Below are 16,122 nucleotides of genomic sequence, written 5' to 3'. Positions count from 1 at the left end.
TAGAGGATGAGAGGAGAGGATAAGGGACATACATACACAGATGGGATAGTAGAGGATGAGAGGAGAGGAGAGGATAAGGGACATACATACACAGATGGGATAGTAGAGGATGAGAGGAGAGGATAAGGGACATACATACACAGATGGGATAGTAGAGGAGGAGAGAGAGGAGAGGATAAGGGACATACATACACAGATGGGATAGTAGAGGATGAGAGGAGAGGATAAGGGACATACATACACAGATGGGATAGTAGAGGATGAGAGAGGATAGGATAAGGGACATACATACACAGATGGGATAGTGGAGGAGGAGAGGAGAGGATAAGGAACATACATACACAGATGGGATAGTAGAGGATGAGAGGAGAAGATAAGGGACATACATACACAGATGGGATAGTGGAGGATGAGAGGAGAGGATAAGGGACATACATACACAGATGGGATAGTGGAGGAGGAGAGGAGAGGATAAGGGACATACATACACAGATGGGATAGTAGAGGATGAGAGGAGAGGATAAGGGACATACATACACAGATGGGATAGTAGAGGAGGAGAGAGGAGAGGATAAGGGACATACATACACAGATGGGATAGTAGAGGATGAGAGGAGAGGATAAGGGACATACATACACAGATGGGATAGTAGAGGATGAGAGGAGAGGATAAGGGACATACATACACAGATGGGATAGTGGAGGAGGAGAGAGGAGAGGATAAGGGACATACACACACAGATGGGATAGTGGAGGATGAGAGGAGAGGATAAGGGACATACGTACACAGATGGGATAGTGGAGGATGAGAGGATAAGGGACATACGTACACAGATGGGATAGTAGAGGAGGAGAGAGGAGAGGATAAGGGACATACATACACAGATGGGATAGTAGAGGATGAGAGGAGAGGATAAGGGACATACATACACAGATGGGATAGTAGAGGATGAGAGAGGAGAGGATAAGGGACATACATACACAGATGGGATAGTAGAGGATGAGAGGAGAGGATAAGGGACATACATACACAGATGGGATAGTGGAGGAGGAGAGGATAAGGGACATACATACACAGATGGGATAGTGGAGGATGAGAGGAGAGGATAAGGGACATACATACACAGATGGGATAGTAGAGGATGAGAGGAGAGGATAAGGGACATACATACACAGATGGGATAGTAGAGGATGAGAGGAGAGGATAAGGGACATACATACACAGATGGGATAGTAGAGGATGAGAGAGGAGAGGATAAGGGACATACATACACAGATGGGATAGTAGAGGATGAGAGGAGAGGATAAGGGACATACATACACAGATGGGATAGTAGAGGATGAGAGGAGAGGATAAGGGACATACATACACAGATGGGATAGTAGAGGATGAGAGGAGAGGATAAGGGACATACATACACAGATGGGATAGTGGAGGATGAGAGGAGAGGATAAGGGACATACATACACAGATGGGATAGTAGAGGATGAGAGGAGAGGATAAGGGACATACATACACAGATGGGATAGTGGAGGAGGAGAGGAGAGGATAAGGGACATACATACACAGATGGGATAGTGGAGGATGAGAGAAGAGAAGATAAGGGACATACATACACAGATGGGATAGTGGAGGAGGAGAGGATAAGGGACATACATACACAGATGGGATAGTGGAGGAGGAGAGAGGAGAGGATAAGGGACATACACAGATGGGATAGTAGAGGATGAGAGGAGAGGATAAGGGACATACATACACAGATGGGATAGTGGAGGATGAGAGAGGAGAGGATAAGGGACATACATACACAGATGGGATAGTAGAGGATGAGAGGATAAGGGACATACATACACAGATGGGATAGTGGAGGAGGAGAGAGGAGAGGATAAGGGACATACATACACAGATGGGATAGTGGAGGAGGAGAGAGGAGAGGATAAGGGACATACATACACAGATGGGATAGTAGAGGAGAGAGGAGAGGATAAGGGACATACATACACAGATGGGATAGTAGAGGATGAGAGAGGAGAGGATAAGGGACATACATACACAGATGGGATAGTGGAGGATGAGAGGAGAGGATAAGGGACATACATACACAGATGGGATAGTAGAGGAGGAGAGGAGAGGATAAGGGACATACATACACAGATGGCATAGTAGAGGATGAGAGAGGAGAGGATAAGGGACATACATACACAGATGGGATAGTAGAGGATGAGAGGAGAGGATAAGGGACATACATACACAGATGGGATAGTAGAGGATGAGAGGAGAGGATAAGGGACATACATACACAGATGGGATAGTAGAGGATGAGAGGAGAGGAGAGGATAAGGGACATACATACAAAGATGGGATAGTAGAGGATGAGAGGAGAGGATAAGGGACATACATACACAGATGGGATAGTAGAGGATGAGAGGAGAGGATAAGGGACATACATACACAGATGGGATAGTAGAGGAGGAGAGAGAGGAGAGGATAAGGGACATACATACACAGATGGGATAGTAGAGGATGAGAGGAGAGGATAAGGGACATACATACACAGATGGGATAGTGGAGGATGAGAGGAGAGGATAAGGGACATACATACACAGATGGGATAGTGGAGGAGGAGAGGAGAGGATAAGGGACATACATACACAGATGGGATAGTAGAGGAGGAGAGGAGAGGATAAGGGACATACATACACAGATGGGATAGTAGAGGATGAGAGGAGAGGATAAGGGACATACATACACAGATGGGATAGTGGAGGATGAGAGAAGAGAAGATAAGGGACATACATACACAGATGGGATAGTGGAGGAGGAGAGGATAAGGGACATACATACACAGATGGGATAGTGGAGGAGGAGAGAGGAGAGGATAAGGGACATACACAGATGGGATAGTAGAGGATGAGAGGAGAGGATAAGGGACATACATACACAGATGGGATAGTGGAGGATGAGAGAGGAGAGGATAAGGGACATACATACACAGATGGGATAGTAGAGGATGAGAGGATAAGGGACATACATACACAGATGGGATAGTGGAGGAGGAGAGAGGAGAGGATAAGGGACATACATACACAGATGGGATAGTGGAGGAGGAGAGAGGAGAGGATAAGGGACATACATACACAGATGGGATAGTAGAGGAGAGAGGAGAGGATAAGGGACATATATACACAGATGGGATAGTGGAGGATGAGAGGAGAGGATAAGGGACATACATACACAGATGGGATAGTGGAGGATGAGAGGAGAGGATAAGGGACATACATACACAGATGGGATAGTAGAGGATGAGAGAGGAGAGGATAAGGGACATACATACACAGATGGGATAGTAGAGGATGAGAGAGGAGAGGATAAGGGACATACATACACAGATGAGATAGTAGAGGATGAGAGGAGAGGATAAGGGACATACATACACAGATGGGATAGTAGAGGATGAGAGAGGAGAGGATAAGGGACATACATACACAGATGGGATAGTAGAGGAGGAGAGAGGAGAGGATAAGGGACATACACACACAGATGGGATAGTGGAGGATGAGAGGAGAGGATAAGGGACATACATACACAGATGGGATAGTGGAGGAGGAGAGGAGAAGATAAGGGACATACATACACAGATGGGATAGTGGAGGAGGAGAGGATAAGGGACATACATACACAGATGGGATAGTGGAGGAGGAGAGGAGAGGATAAGGGACATACATACACAGATGGGATAGTGGAGGATGAGAGAAGAGAAGATAAGGGACATACATACACAGATGGGATAGTGGAGGAGGAGAGGAGAGGATAAGGGACATACATACACAGATGGGATAGTGGAGGAGGAGAGAGGAGACGATAAGGGACATACATACACAGATGGGATAGTGGAGGATGAGAGAGGAGAGGATAAGGGACATACATACACAGATGGGATAGTAGAGGATGAGAGGATAAGGGACATACATACACAGATGGGATAGTGGAGGATGAGAGAGGAGAGGATAAGGGACATACATACACAGATGGGATAGTAGAGGATGAGAGGAGAGGATAAGGGACATACATACACAGATGGGATAGTGGAGGATGAGAGGAGAGGATAAGGGACATACATGCACAGATGGGATAGTGGAGGATGAGAGAGGAGAGGATAAGGGACATACATACACAGATGGGATAGTAGAGGATGAGAGGAGAGGATAAGGGACATACATACACAGATGGGATAGTAGAGGATGAGAGGAGAGGATAAGGGACATACGTACACAGATGGGATAGTAGAGGATGAGAGGAGAGGATAAGGGACATACATACACAGATGGGATAGTAGAGGAGGAGAGAGGAGAGGATAAGGGACATACATACACAGATGGGATAGTAGAGGATGAGAGGAGAGGATAAGGGACATACATACACAGATGGGATAGTAGAGGAGGATGAGAGGAGAGGATAAGGGACATACATACACAGATGGGATAGTAGAGGAGGAGAGAGGAGAGGATAAGGGACATACACACACAGATGGGATAGTGGAGGATGAGAGGAGAGGATAAGGGACATACATACACAGATGGGATAGTGGAGGAGGAGAGGAGAGGATAAGGGACATACATACACAGATGGGATAGTAGAGGATGAGAGGAGAGGATAAGGGACATACATACACAGATGGGATAGTGGAGGAGGAGAGGAGAGGATAAGGGACATACATACACAGATGGGATAGTGGAGGATGAGAGAAGAGAAGATAAGGGACATACATACACAGATGGGATAGTGGAGGATGAGAGAAGAGAAGATAAGGGACATACATACACAGATGGGATAGTGGAGGATGAGAGAGGAGAGGATAAGGGACATACATACACAGATGGGATAGTAGAGGATGAGAGGATAAGGGACATACATACACAGATGGGATAGTGGAGGATGAGAGAGGAGAGGATAAGGGACATACATACACAGATGGGATAGTGGAGGATGAGAGGAGAGGATAAGGGACATACATACACAGATGGGATAGTAGAGGATGAGAGGAGAGGATAAGGGACATACATACACAGATGGGATAGTGGAGGATGAGAGGAGAGGATAAGGGACATACATGCACAGATGGGATAGTGGAGGATGAGAGAGGAGAGGATAAGGGACATACATACACAGATGGGATAGTGGAGGAGGAGAGGATAAGGGACATACATACACAGATGGGATAGTAGAGGATGAGAGGAGAGGATAAGGGACATACATACACAGATGGGATAGTAGAGGATGAGAGGAGAGGATAAGGGACATACATACACAGATGGGATAGTAGAGGATGAGAGGAGAGGATAAGGGACATACATACACAGATGGGATAGTAGAGGATGAGAGCGGAGAGGATAAGGGACATACATACACAGATGGGATAGTAGAGGATGAGAGGAGAGGATAAGGGACATACATACACAGATGGGATAGTAGAGGATGAGAGGAGAGGATAAGGGACATACATACACAGATGGGATAGTAGAGGAGGAGAGGATAAGGGACATACATACACAGATGGGATAGTAGAGGATGAGAGGATAAGGGACATACATACACAGATGGGATAGTGGAGGATGAGAAGGGCCACTGTTTCTGGCTTCTTCCAGCCTCATAATACCAGCCTGCGGCCGCCCCAGTACCTACCCGCGGGATTTAAGGGCCCCAGCATGACTACAGATGGTCTGGTACTGGATTGTACCGGCTCTTCACAGCACCCCCTGGTGGCGGTGGGTACCGGGGTGATAATGGGGGGTTAGTTGCAGCCTTTTTACTGGCTAACATTAAGCCCCGCCTTAGTAATGGACGCGGTCAGACAACGGTCATTACCAGGGCGCTAATAAAGTGTTAAAAAAACCAGAGACATAAGTAAGAACCCCCACAACCCACACACAACCCCCCCCCCTCCCGCTAACCATTTTATTATTTTAAAAAAACGTAGATCATCGCATTACTCCAACTAATCCACGACGTCGTCCAAACAGCCAGGCGGAGCCGGCAAAGCAAAGAATAACGGTAGGAATATTTACAAGGGGGGCTGTGTGTAGATCGCACCACCCACGGACCCCCTGTAGATCGCGCCAGCCACACACCGCCCCCTCGTAGATAGTGCCACAGACACACCCCCGCCTCGTAGATAGTGCCACAGACTCCCCCCCCCTCGTACGTAGATAGTGCCACAGACTCCCCCCCCCCTACGTAGATAGTGCCACAGACTCCCCCCCCCCCTACGTAGATAGTGCCACAGACTCCCCCCCCCTACGTAGATAGTGCCACAGACTCCCCCCCTCGTAGATAGAGCCAGACACCCCCCCCCACGTAGATCGTGCCACAGACTCCCCCCCCCCTCGTAGAGTGCCACAGACTCCCCCTCGTAGATAGTGCCACAGACTCCCCCCTCGTAGATAGTGCCACAGACTCCCCCCCCCCTACGTAGATAGTGCCACAGACTCCCCCCCCCTACGTAGATAGTGCCACAGACTCCCTCCCTCGTAGATAGTGCCACAGACACCCCCCCACGTAGACAGTGCCACAGACTCCCCCCCTCGTAGATAGTGCCACAGACTCCCCCCCCCTACGTAGATAGTGCCACAGACTCCCCCCCTCGTAGATAGAGCCACAGACACCCCCCCCACGTAGATCGTGCCACAGACTCCCCCCCCCTCGTAGATCGTGCCACAGACTCCCCCCCCCTGCGTAGATAGTGCCACAGACACCCCCCCTCGTAGATAGTGCCACAGACTTCCCCCCCTCGTAGATAGTGCCAGACTCCCCCCCCTCGTAGATAGTGCCACAGACACCCCCCCTCGTAGATAGTGCCACAGACACCCCCCCTCGTAGATAGTGCCACAGACACCCCCCCTCGTAGATAGTGCCACAGACACCCCCCCTCGTAGATAGTGCCACAGACACCCCCCCTCGTAGATAGTGCCACAGACAGCCCCCCTCGTAGATAGTGCCACAGACACCCCCCCTCGTAGATAGTGCCACAGACACCCCCCCTCGTAGATAGTGCCAGACACCCCCCCTCGTAGATAGTGCCACAGACACCCCCCCTCCTACTTTGTGCCACACCCCCCCCCATACTTTGTGCCACACACCCCCCCCCCATACTTTGTGCCACACCCCCCCCTCATACTTTGTGCCACACACCCCCTCATACTTTGTGCCACACACCCCCCCCCTCATACTTTGTGCCACACACCCCCCCCCTCATACTTTGTGCCACACACCCCCCCCCTCATACTTTGTGCCACACACACCCCCCCTCATACTTTGTGCCACACACCCCCCCCTCATACTTTGTGCCACACACCCCCCCCTCATACTTTGTGCCACACCCCCCCCCTCATACTTTGTGCCACACCCCCCCTCATACTTTGTGCCACACCCCCCCCTCATACTTTGTGCCACACCCCCCCCTCATACTTTGTGCCACACACCCCCCCCTCATACTTTGTGCCACACACCCCCCCCTCATACTTTGTGCCACACCCCCCCCCCTCATACTTTGTGCCACACCCCCCCCTCATACTTTGTGCCACAGCCCCCCCTCATACTTTGTGCCACCCCCCCTCATACTTTGTGCCACACACACCCCCTCATACTTTGTGCCACACACACCCCCCCTCATACTTTGTGCCACACCCCCCCCCTCATACTTTGTGCCACACCCCCCCTCATACTTTGTGCCACACACACCCCCCCCCTCATACTTTGTGCCGCCACTCACCCCCCTCATACTTTGTGCCGCCACTCACCCCCCTCATACTTTGTGCCGCCACTCACCCCCCTCATACTTTGTGCCACCCCCCCCCCTCATACTTTGTGCCACCCCCCCCTCATACTTTGTGCCACACACACCCCCCCTCATACTTTGTGCCACACACACCCCCCCTCATACTTTGTGCCACACACACCCCCCCTCATACTTTGTGCCACACACACCCCCCCCTCATACTTTGTGCCACACACACCCCCCCCTCATACTTTGTGCCACACACACCCCCCCTCATACTTTGTGCCACACACACCCCCCCTCATACTTTGTGCCACACACCCCCCCCTCATACTTTGTGCCACATACCCCCCCCCTCATACTTTGTGCCACACACCCCCCCCTCATACTTTGTGCCACACACCCCCCCCCTCATACTTTGTGCCACACACCCCCCCCCCTCATACTTTGTGCCACACCCCCCCCCCCTCATACTTTGTGCCACACCCCCCCCCCCTCATACTTTGTGCCACACACACCCTCCCCCTCATACTTTGTGCCACACACACCCTCCCCCTCATACTTTGTGCCACACACACACCCCCCCTCATACTTTGTGCCACACACACCCCCCCCCTCATACTTTGTGCCACACCCCCCCTCATACTTTGTGCCACACACCCCCCTCATACTTTGTGCCACCCTCCCCCTCATACTTTGTGCCACACACACACCCCCCCTCATACTTTGTGCCACACACACCCCCCCCCTCATACTTTGTGCCACACCCCCCCTCATACTTTGTGCCACACACCCCCCTCATACTTTGTGCCACACCCCCCCCTCATACTTTGTGCCACACACACCCTCATACTTTGTGCCACACACCCCCCTCATACTTTGTGCCACACACCCCCCCTCATACTTTGTGCCACACACCCCCCCCCTCATACTTTGTGCCACACACCCCCCCCCCTCATACTTTGTGCCACACACCCCCCCCCCTCATACTTTGTGCCACACACACCCCCCCCCCTCATACTTTGTGCCACACACCCCCCCCCTCATACTTTGTGCCACACACCCCCCCCTCATACTTTGTGCCACACACCCCCCCCTCCCTCATACTTTGTGCCACACACCCCCCCCTCCCTCCCTCATACTTTGTGCCACACACCCCCCCCTCATACTTTGTGCCACACACCCCCCCCTCCCTCATACTTTGTGCCACACACCCCCCCCTCCCTCCCTCATACTTTGTGCCACACACCCCCCCCTCCCTCCCTCATACTTTGTGCCACACACCCCCCCCTCCCTCCCTCATACTTTGTGCCACACAATAACGCCAAGGCGTTGAGCGGTAGATGTAGCCGGCGCTGCTTGCATTCTCCGATCCGCCTGACGTCACTCACCGTTAGGAGAAGGCAGGAGGTCTGGCTGCAGCAGCGTTCTGACTGGTAACGATACCGGCCTGGCGGTGGACCAGACCAGTCACCTGACCGGTGAACTCAGATGACAGGTCAGGTGACTGGACTGGTCCACTCCCGGGCCGGCATCGCCAGGACGCTGCTGTCAGACCTCCTGCCTCCTTCTGCTGCCGTTGTCTCCGGCATGCAGGGCGCCTGTTAGCTGTTTTGATACAGCTGCACCGCCCGGGACGGCGGGACAGTGGTGAGAAACCGGGACTGTCCCGCCGGCTCCGGGACGATTGGTATAGAAGCACATAATAAACAGGATATTACACAGCACGCTGCTTGGTGGTAGCGCGGATTACAGGTTGTTGTTATTATATGGTATATTATCGTTACCTGCTGTCACCATTCAGTCCTTTACTCCAGTGATTGTGAGAACTGTACACGGAAGTAACGATCAGATGGTGCCGAGGATTCTGGGAGGTGTCATGTGATCTGTGGCACAGTCAGTAGAGGGGATATCGTTGTGTTCTATCTCTGTCCTCTCATACAGGGCTACAGGAAAATGGCAGCTGCTGGGTTAAAAAACATGAGAGCGTAGAGAAAGCCTTTGGACCTTGGCATGGGGACTGTACCCCGGTATTATGGCGGTTGTTTCTCTGGGACTTCAGTATTGCTGCTCTTTTCTACTACACATGGGATTAGGGCGGCTTTACGCCAGCTTCCTAGCATTAAAAAGGTCTCAGATTGGCGGGAGGGGCGGTAACCGATTTACTATAATTTATGGCAGTAATAAGCTACGACCTGGCGAAGATTTCCCTTTGTGACAGTCCAAGATGCGCCAATTTTATTAAGGCGTGATTTGCTTTCATTGTTGTTTCCGTTTTGTATTTTGTTATAAATCGTCCGTTTTTTGTCAGTTTTTATTCCATTTTTGTTTCAGGATTAACAGTTCGTTTTTTTTTTTGCTGTTTTCGGAGTTTTGCAGAAATTACGGACGGAAAAATAGAACAAATACGGACTGTGCAAAAACGGAACAAGCGCTTTTAAATTCAACCCATTGAACTCTGTGGGCTAAAAACGATCTGAATACGAATTGCTGCAAACGGAAAAAACCGCCATGTGCATAAAAAAAAACCACGCACTTATAACAAGAACGGAATTGGGAATAAACCAAATTAATCGTAGGGGTGAAATTTTAAAAAAACAAAAAAAAAAACGCCATCCAATGGACACATTTACAAAAATCGTGACAAAAAACGAGACCGTAACGCCCCTTAGCGCTCATTCACACGTCCGTATTTCTGATCAGTATTAATTATTTTTATTTTATTTTTTATTTAAATGGCGCCGATACATTTATTTTAGTTTATTTCCATTTCCGTTCTTTTATACGTGCGTTTTTTTCATGCCGTTCCAACAGATTTGCTCAAATACAGTTTTTAACCCACAGAAGTCAGTTGGTTGAATAAAAAACGCATGTTCCGTTTTTGCGTAATTCACGTGTATTTGTTCTATTTTTATAACATCCGTAATTTCAGCGACATTCCAAAAACAGCAAAAAAAAAATTCTGAAAAATATGGAATAAAAATGGTCAAAAAACAGATAATTTATAACAAAAGACAAAAAACGGTACAATATGGAAACAACTTGTAAAATCACCCCGCAATAAATTTGGCGCTTCTTAGGCTGTCCCAAAGAGGAGTCTTCGCCAGCTCGTAGCTTTTTACGCGGCCGTTTTTCAAAACGCCCCGTTGGAACAGAACGCCGCTTCAATGGGGCGGTTCCCGTGGACCGTGTGGAGGGTCCGTTGAATACAACACGTCCTATTTTCTTCGGTTTTCACAGATCCCTCCTTCGAATCAAGTCTATGGGGATCCGTGAAAACGGGCACCGCACAAGCGCAACTCGTTGGTGTAAGTCCGGCCTAACTCTCCGACAACCGATCACCGTTTTTCTGGCCTTCCCTGTTCGACGCCAGATCCTGGTTCACGACCTTTGGGTTGGGGATTTCACGTATGATAACACTAAGGCAGCGCAGGTGACGTAGTGGTCGGACCGGTCTTTCATGTCCGGGTATACATAGACTATCCCAACTTATTAGTCATAGTCCATGTGTGGCTCCATAGCTCAGTGGTTAGAGCACTGGTCTTGTAAACCAGGGGTCGCGAGTTCAATTCTCGCTGGGGCCTTGGCTGTCATTTTTGAAAATCCCCGACGTTAGAGTCAACATTATTTACATGTTTTTTGTGAGCTCCTTCCTGGCTGGATGCAGGAACGGGAGGAGGGTTAGGCGGTCTACCAAGGCACCATCGGGGGAGGTGCCACGAATAAATCACTATTGTTCATATATTATATATATAGACGACTGGGTCGGGGCATCTTTACACCGGTAAGTCTTGTGAGGTGTTCCCAGTATGCAGTAGCACCTACCAAACGTGGCGACAAGGTCATGGGCACCCTAAGGCTCATTAACGCACACGGGGAGCGAAGACTAGCCCGTCTGGTCCGATCCTGCAGACGTTACTGTAGCACAAATTGTTGCCTACAACGGGCAGGTAAAAGTTAGAACTGGACCATCGAAGAAGATGTCTGGTCTGCGGAATTGAGTTTTCTTCTACATCATGTGGAGGCCGGGGGTGTGTGAGTCACTTACCTGAAGAAGAGATGGCGCCAGGATGCATTATGGGAAGAAGACAGCGGCAGTGCGATAATCCGGACAATGTTCTGCCGCTTGTGTCCTGACTTTTTTGTGGATATTACTTTGACATGTACGACCGACCTAAACACTGCTGCAGACAAGTGCCCCCTTCATGGTAACGGTATTCCCTAATGGCAGCGCCATCTTTCAGCAGGATAATGCCCCCGCCACACATTGTCCCGGAATAACGAGAAACACGACAACGACATCAAGGTGATGACCGGCCTCCAAATCATCTGTGGAACGTGCTAGAAAATCACGCCCGATCCCTGGAGGCCGCACCTCCCGAGCAAGTATGGCCTGTTATTTTTTATTTTTTTTTGTAGTAAATATATTTTTGTTTAAATATAGAGAGCGAAGAGTTCTAGTGTAGGGACTCGCAAGACGACGAGGAGCCTTGACGTGGCCAAAATATCAGCTAATACCTCATGTTCATTCAGGATGCAGCCAGGCCTTGTAATGCTGGGGGAGAATAGTTTGTCAGCGCTTAGTGTGGCGCGCCTGGCATGTGCTGGGCAGTGCACCTGAGGGAATACTACTGTATAGGTGTAACTAATAGGCTGTACGCTAGCAGGGTGCACTACACGTTATCGTGCGGCTGGGATACTTGTGAAAGCCTTAGGGTAAGGCCAGACGGAGCGGGCCTGACACGGTCGCATTGCAACCAACAACCACGCCAGCACCACGTTCGGTGCGGCTGTCAAATACCCTGTTAATGGCCGCACAATATCGCACAGCCATTAACAGAGTATTTGACAGCCGCGCCAACACAGTTGTTGGCCGCATGGCGACCGTGTCAGGGCCGTTCTGCATGGCCTAACCCTTATTGTGTGCAATGATAATACTAAGCAGCCGCCATGGATAGTAGGTGGGGTAGTGGCTACTCATCAGTATTATGCACCTGCGGGATGTTCCTCTATACACCACGTTCCAAATTATTATGCAAATGTTATTTTTGGCTGATTTTCCTAAATAGTCAATGCAAATGACAGTCAGTATAATCTTCCAGCATCAACCGTTGGAGTATAATGCAAATTTTGAACAAATCTCCTAATGATAACAGATTTTTTTGTTTCACATTATTATGCACAACAGAGATCAAAACATTGTAAAGGTTGAAAAGAGAAGTGAAATGGTCATTTGTTGAATTTGCAGCATCAGGAGGTCATATTTACAGAAATCAAAAGCTCTTTCAATCAAAAAAAACTTAGCAGGCCAAGTTAAATGGTAACATAGGACCCCTTCTCTGATATCACCTTCACAATTCTTGCATCCATTGAATTTGTGAGTATTTGGACAGTTTCTGCTTGAATACCTTTGCAGAATGTCAAAATAGCCTCCCAGAGCTTCTGTTTTGATGTGAACTGTCTCCCACCCTCATAGATATTTTGCTTGAGGATGCTCCAAAGGTTCTCAATAGGGTTGAGGTCAGGGGAACATGGGGGCCACACCATGAGTTTCTCTCCTTTTATGCCCATAGCAGCCAATGACACAGAGGTATTCTTTGCAGCATGAGATGGTGCATTGTCATGCATGAAGATAATTTTGCTACGGAAGGCACGGTTCTTCTTTTTGTACCACGGAAGAAAGTGGTCAGTCATAAACTCTATGTACTTTGCAGAGGCCATTTTCACACCGTCAGGGACCCTAAAGGGGCCTACCAGCTCTCTCCTCATGATTCCAGCCCAAAACATGACTCCGCCACCTCCTTGCTGACGTCACAGCCTTGTTGGGACATGGTGGCCATTCACCAACCATCCACTACTCCATCCTTCTGGACCATCCAGGGTTGCACGGCACTCATCAGTAAATAACACGGTTTGAAAATTAGTCTTCATGTATTTCTGAGCCCACTGCAACCGTTTCTGCTTGTGAGCATTGTTTAGGGGTGGCCGAATAATAGCTTTATGCACACTTGCAAACCTCTGGAGGATCCTACACCTTGAGGTTCGCGGGACTCCAGAGGCACCAGCGGCTTCAAAATACCTGTTTGCTGCTTTGCAATGGCATTTTAGCAGCTGCTCTCCAAATCCTATTAATTTGTCTGGCAGAAACCTTCCTCATTATGCCTTTATGTGAACGAACCCGTCTGTGCTCTGAATCAGCCACAAATCTTTTCACAGTACAATGATCACGCTTAAGTTTTCTTGAAATATTCAATGTTTTCATACCTTGTCCAAGGTATTGCACTATTTCATGCTTTTCGGCAGCAGAGAGATCCTTTTTCTTTCCCACTACTTACTTCTTAAGTAGTTTTCCTTTGATTGGGCACACCTGGCAATCTAATTATCACAGGTGTCTGAGATTGATTGCAATGATCCAAAGAGCCCTAAGACACAAGACCATCCATGAGTTTAATAGAAAAACGAATAATTAAATGTTTATGACACTTAAATCCAATGTGCATAATAATTTGGAACACGGTATAAAGCAGTCGTGGCTTGTCTGCATCCTGTTGGGAAGTGGTGTGTGAACCTGCCCTTGTATCAGGTGAGCGAGGCCTTTTCTTTTTGTGCTTTCGTCACAATTTACAGGATCTGCTGCTGACATCTTGTAGCCGATACCACAGGAACCTTCAGACGTCTTGTCGAGTCCAGGCCTCGCTAAGTCACAGATGTTTTGGACTGTGTTACCATGAACAGAAGAGAATAGATGACTTTGGATTAAGCAGTATCGGCCAGAAGTATGAATACGTTTTTTTTTTTTGGGGGGGGGGGGGGTGTTACTTTTTAATTTAGATTAAACTTCATTAAACTCCATTTTAATTTTTTTCCACTAGGGACTTGATGCAGTAAAGCTTTGCTTGCGTGTATAACGTTCTGTAACACATCGTAAACGGAAGCATTATTACCGGTCAGTGTATCACGGACAGGATACCTATTCGTCCTCACGCACACTTCAGTTTAATGCAGCGCCACAACAGCTGGACTTCCAAGTCCGCAAAAACAGGTGGGTCTTTTTCTCTGCCATCTGTGTGCGTGGCACTCCATACAAGTGGGGCCTGTGCACGTGGCACTCCGTACAAGGGGTACCTGTGCGAGTGCCACTCCGTGCGGGCGGGGCCTGTGCGAGTGCCACTCCGTACGGGGGGGGGGCCTGTGCGAGTGGCACTCCGTACAGGGAGGGGGGCCTGTGCGAGTGGCACTCCGTACAGGGAGGGGGGCCTGTGCGAGTGGCACTCCGTACAGGGAGGGGGGCCTGTGCGAGTGGCACTCCGTACAGGGGGGGGGGCCTGTGCGAGTGGCACTCCGTACAGGGGGGGCCTGTGCGAGTGGCACTCCGTACAGGGGGGGGCCTGTGCGAGTGGCACTCCGTACAGGGGGGGGGCCTGTGCGAGTGGCACTCCGTACAAGGGGGGGGGGGGCCTGTGCGAGTGGCACTCCGTGCGAGTGGCACTCCGTACAGGGGGGGGGCCTGTGCGAGTGGCACTCCGTACAGGGGGGGGGGGGCCTGTGCGAGTGGCACTCCGTACAGGGGGGGGGCCTGTGCGAGTGGCACTCCGTACAGGGGGGGGGGGGCCTGTGCGAGTGGCACTCCGTACAGGGGGGGGGGGGCTGTGCGAGTGGCACTCCGTACAGGGGGGGGGGGCTGTGCGAGTGGCACTCCGTACAGGGGGGGGGGGGCTGTGCGAGTGGCACTCCGTACAGGGGGGGGGGCTGTGCGAGTGGCACTCCGTACAGGGGGGGGGCCTGTGCGAGTGGCACTCCGTACAGGGGGGGGGGCCTGTGCGAGTGGCACTCCGTACAGGGGGGGGGGCCTGTGCGAGTGGCACTCCGTACAGGGGGGGAGGCCTGTGCGAGTGGCACTCCGTACAGGGGGGGGGGCCTGTGCGAGTGGCACTCCGTACAGGGGGGGGGGGGGGCCTGTGCGAGTGGCACTCCGTACAGGGGGGGGGGCCTGTGCGAGTGGCACTCCGTACAGGGGGGGGGCCTGTGCGAGTGGCACTCCGTACAGGGGGGGGGCCTGTGCGAGTGGCACTCCGTACAGGGGGGGGGCCTGTGCGAGTGGCACTCCGTACAGGGGGGGGCCTGTGCGAGTGGCACTCCGTACAGGGGGGGGCCTGTGCGAGTGGCACTCCGTACAGGGGGGGGCCTGTGCGAGTGGCACTCCGTACAGGGGGGGGGCCTGTGCGAGTGGCACTCCGTACAGGGGGGGGGCCTGTGCGAGTGGCACTCCGTACGGGGGGGGGCCTGTGCGAGTGGCACTCCGTACGGGGGGGGGGCCTGTGCGAGTGGCACTCCGTACGGGGGGGGG

At 50.9% G+C, this 16,122-nt stretch overlaps 1 non-coding gene across 1 annotated transcript; it reads left to right on the top strand.

Moving 5' to 3' along the window:
- Nucleotides 1-11,286: 11,286 nt before the first annotated feature.
- TRNAT-UGU (transfer RNA threonine (anticodon UGU)) lies at nt 11,287-11,359 on the top strand. The gene has a single exon. It is a non-coding gene; the product is annotated as a tRNA-Thr (tRNA).
- The last annotated feature ends 4,763 nt before the right edge of the window (nt 11,360-16,122 follow it).

This window comes from Rhinoderma darwinii, chromosome 11 (genome assembly GCF_050947455.1).
Source record: "Rhinoderma darwinii isolate aRhiDar2 chromosome 11, aRhiDar2.hap1, whole genome shotgun sequence".
NCBI lineage: Eukaryota > Metazoa > Chordata > Amphibia > Anura > Rhinodermatidae > Rhinoderma > Rhinoderma darwinii.
Note: the sequence above shows the minus strand (reverse complement) of the source record. Positions and strands in the feature narration are given on the sequence as shown.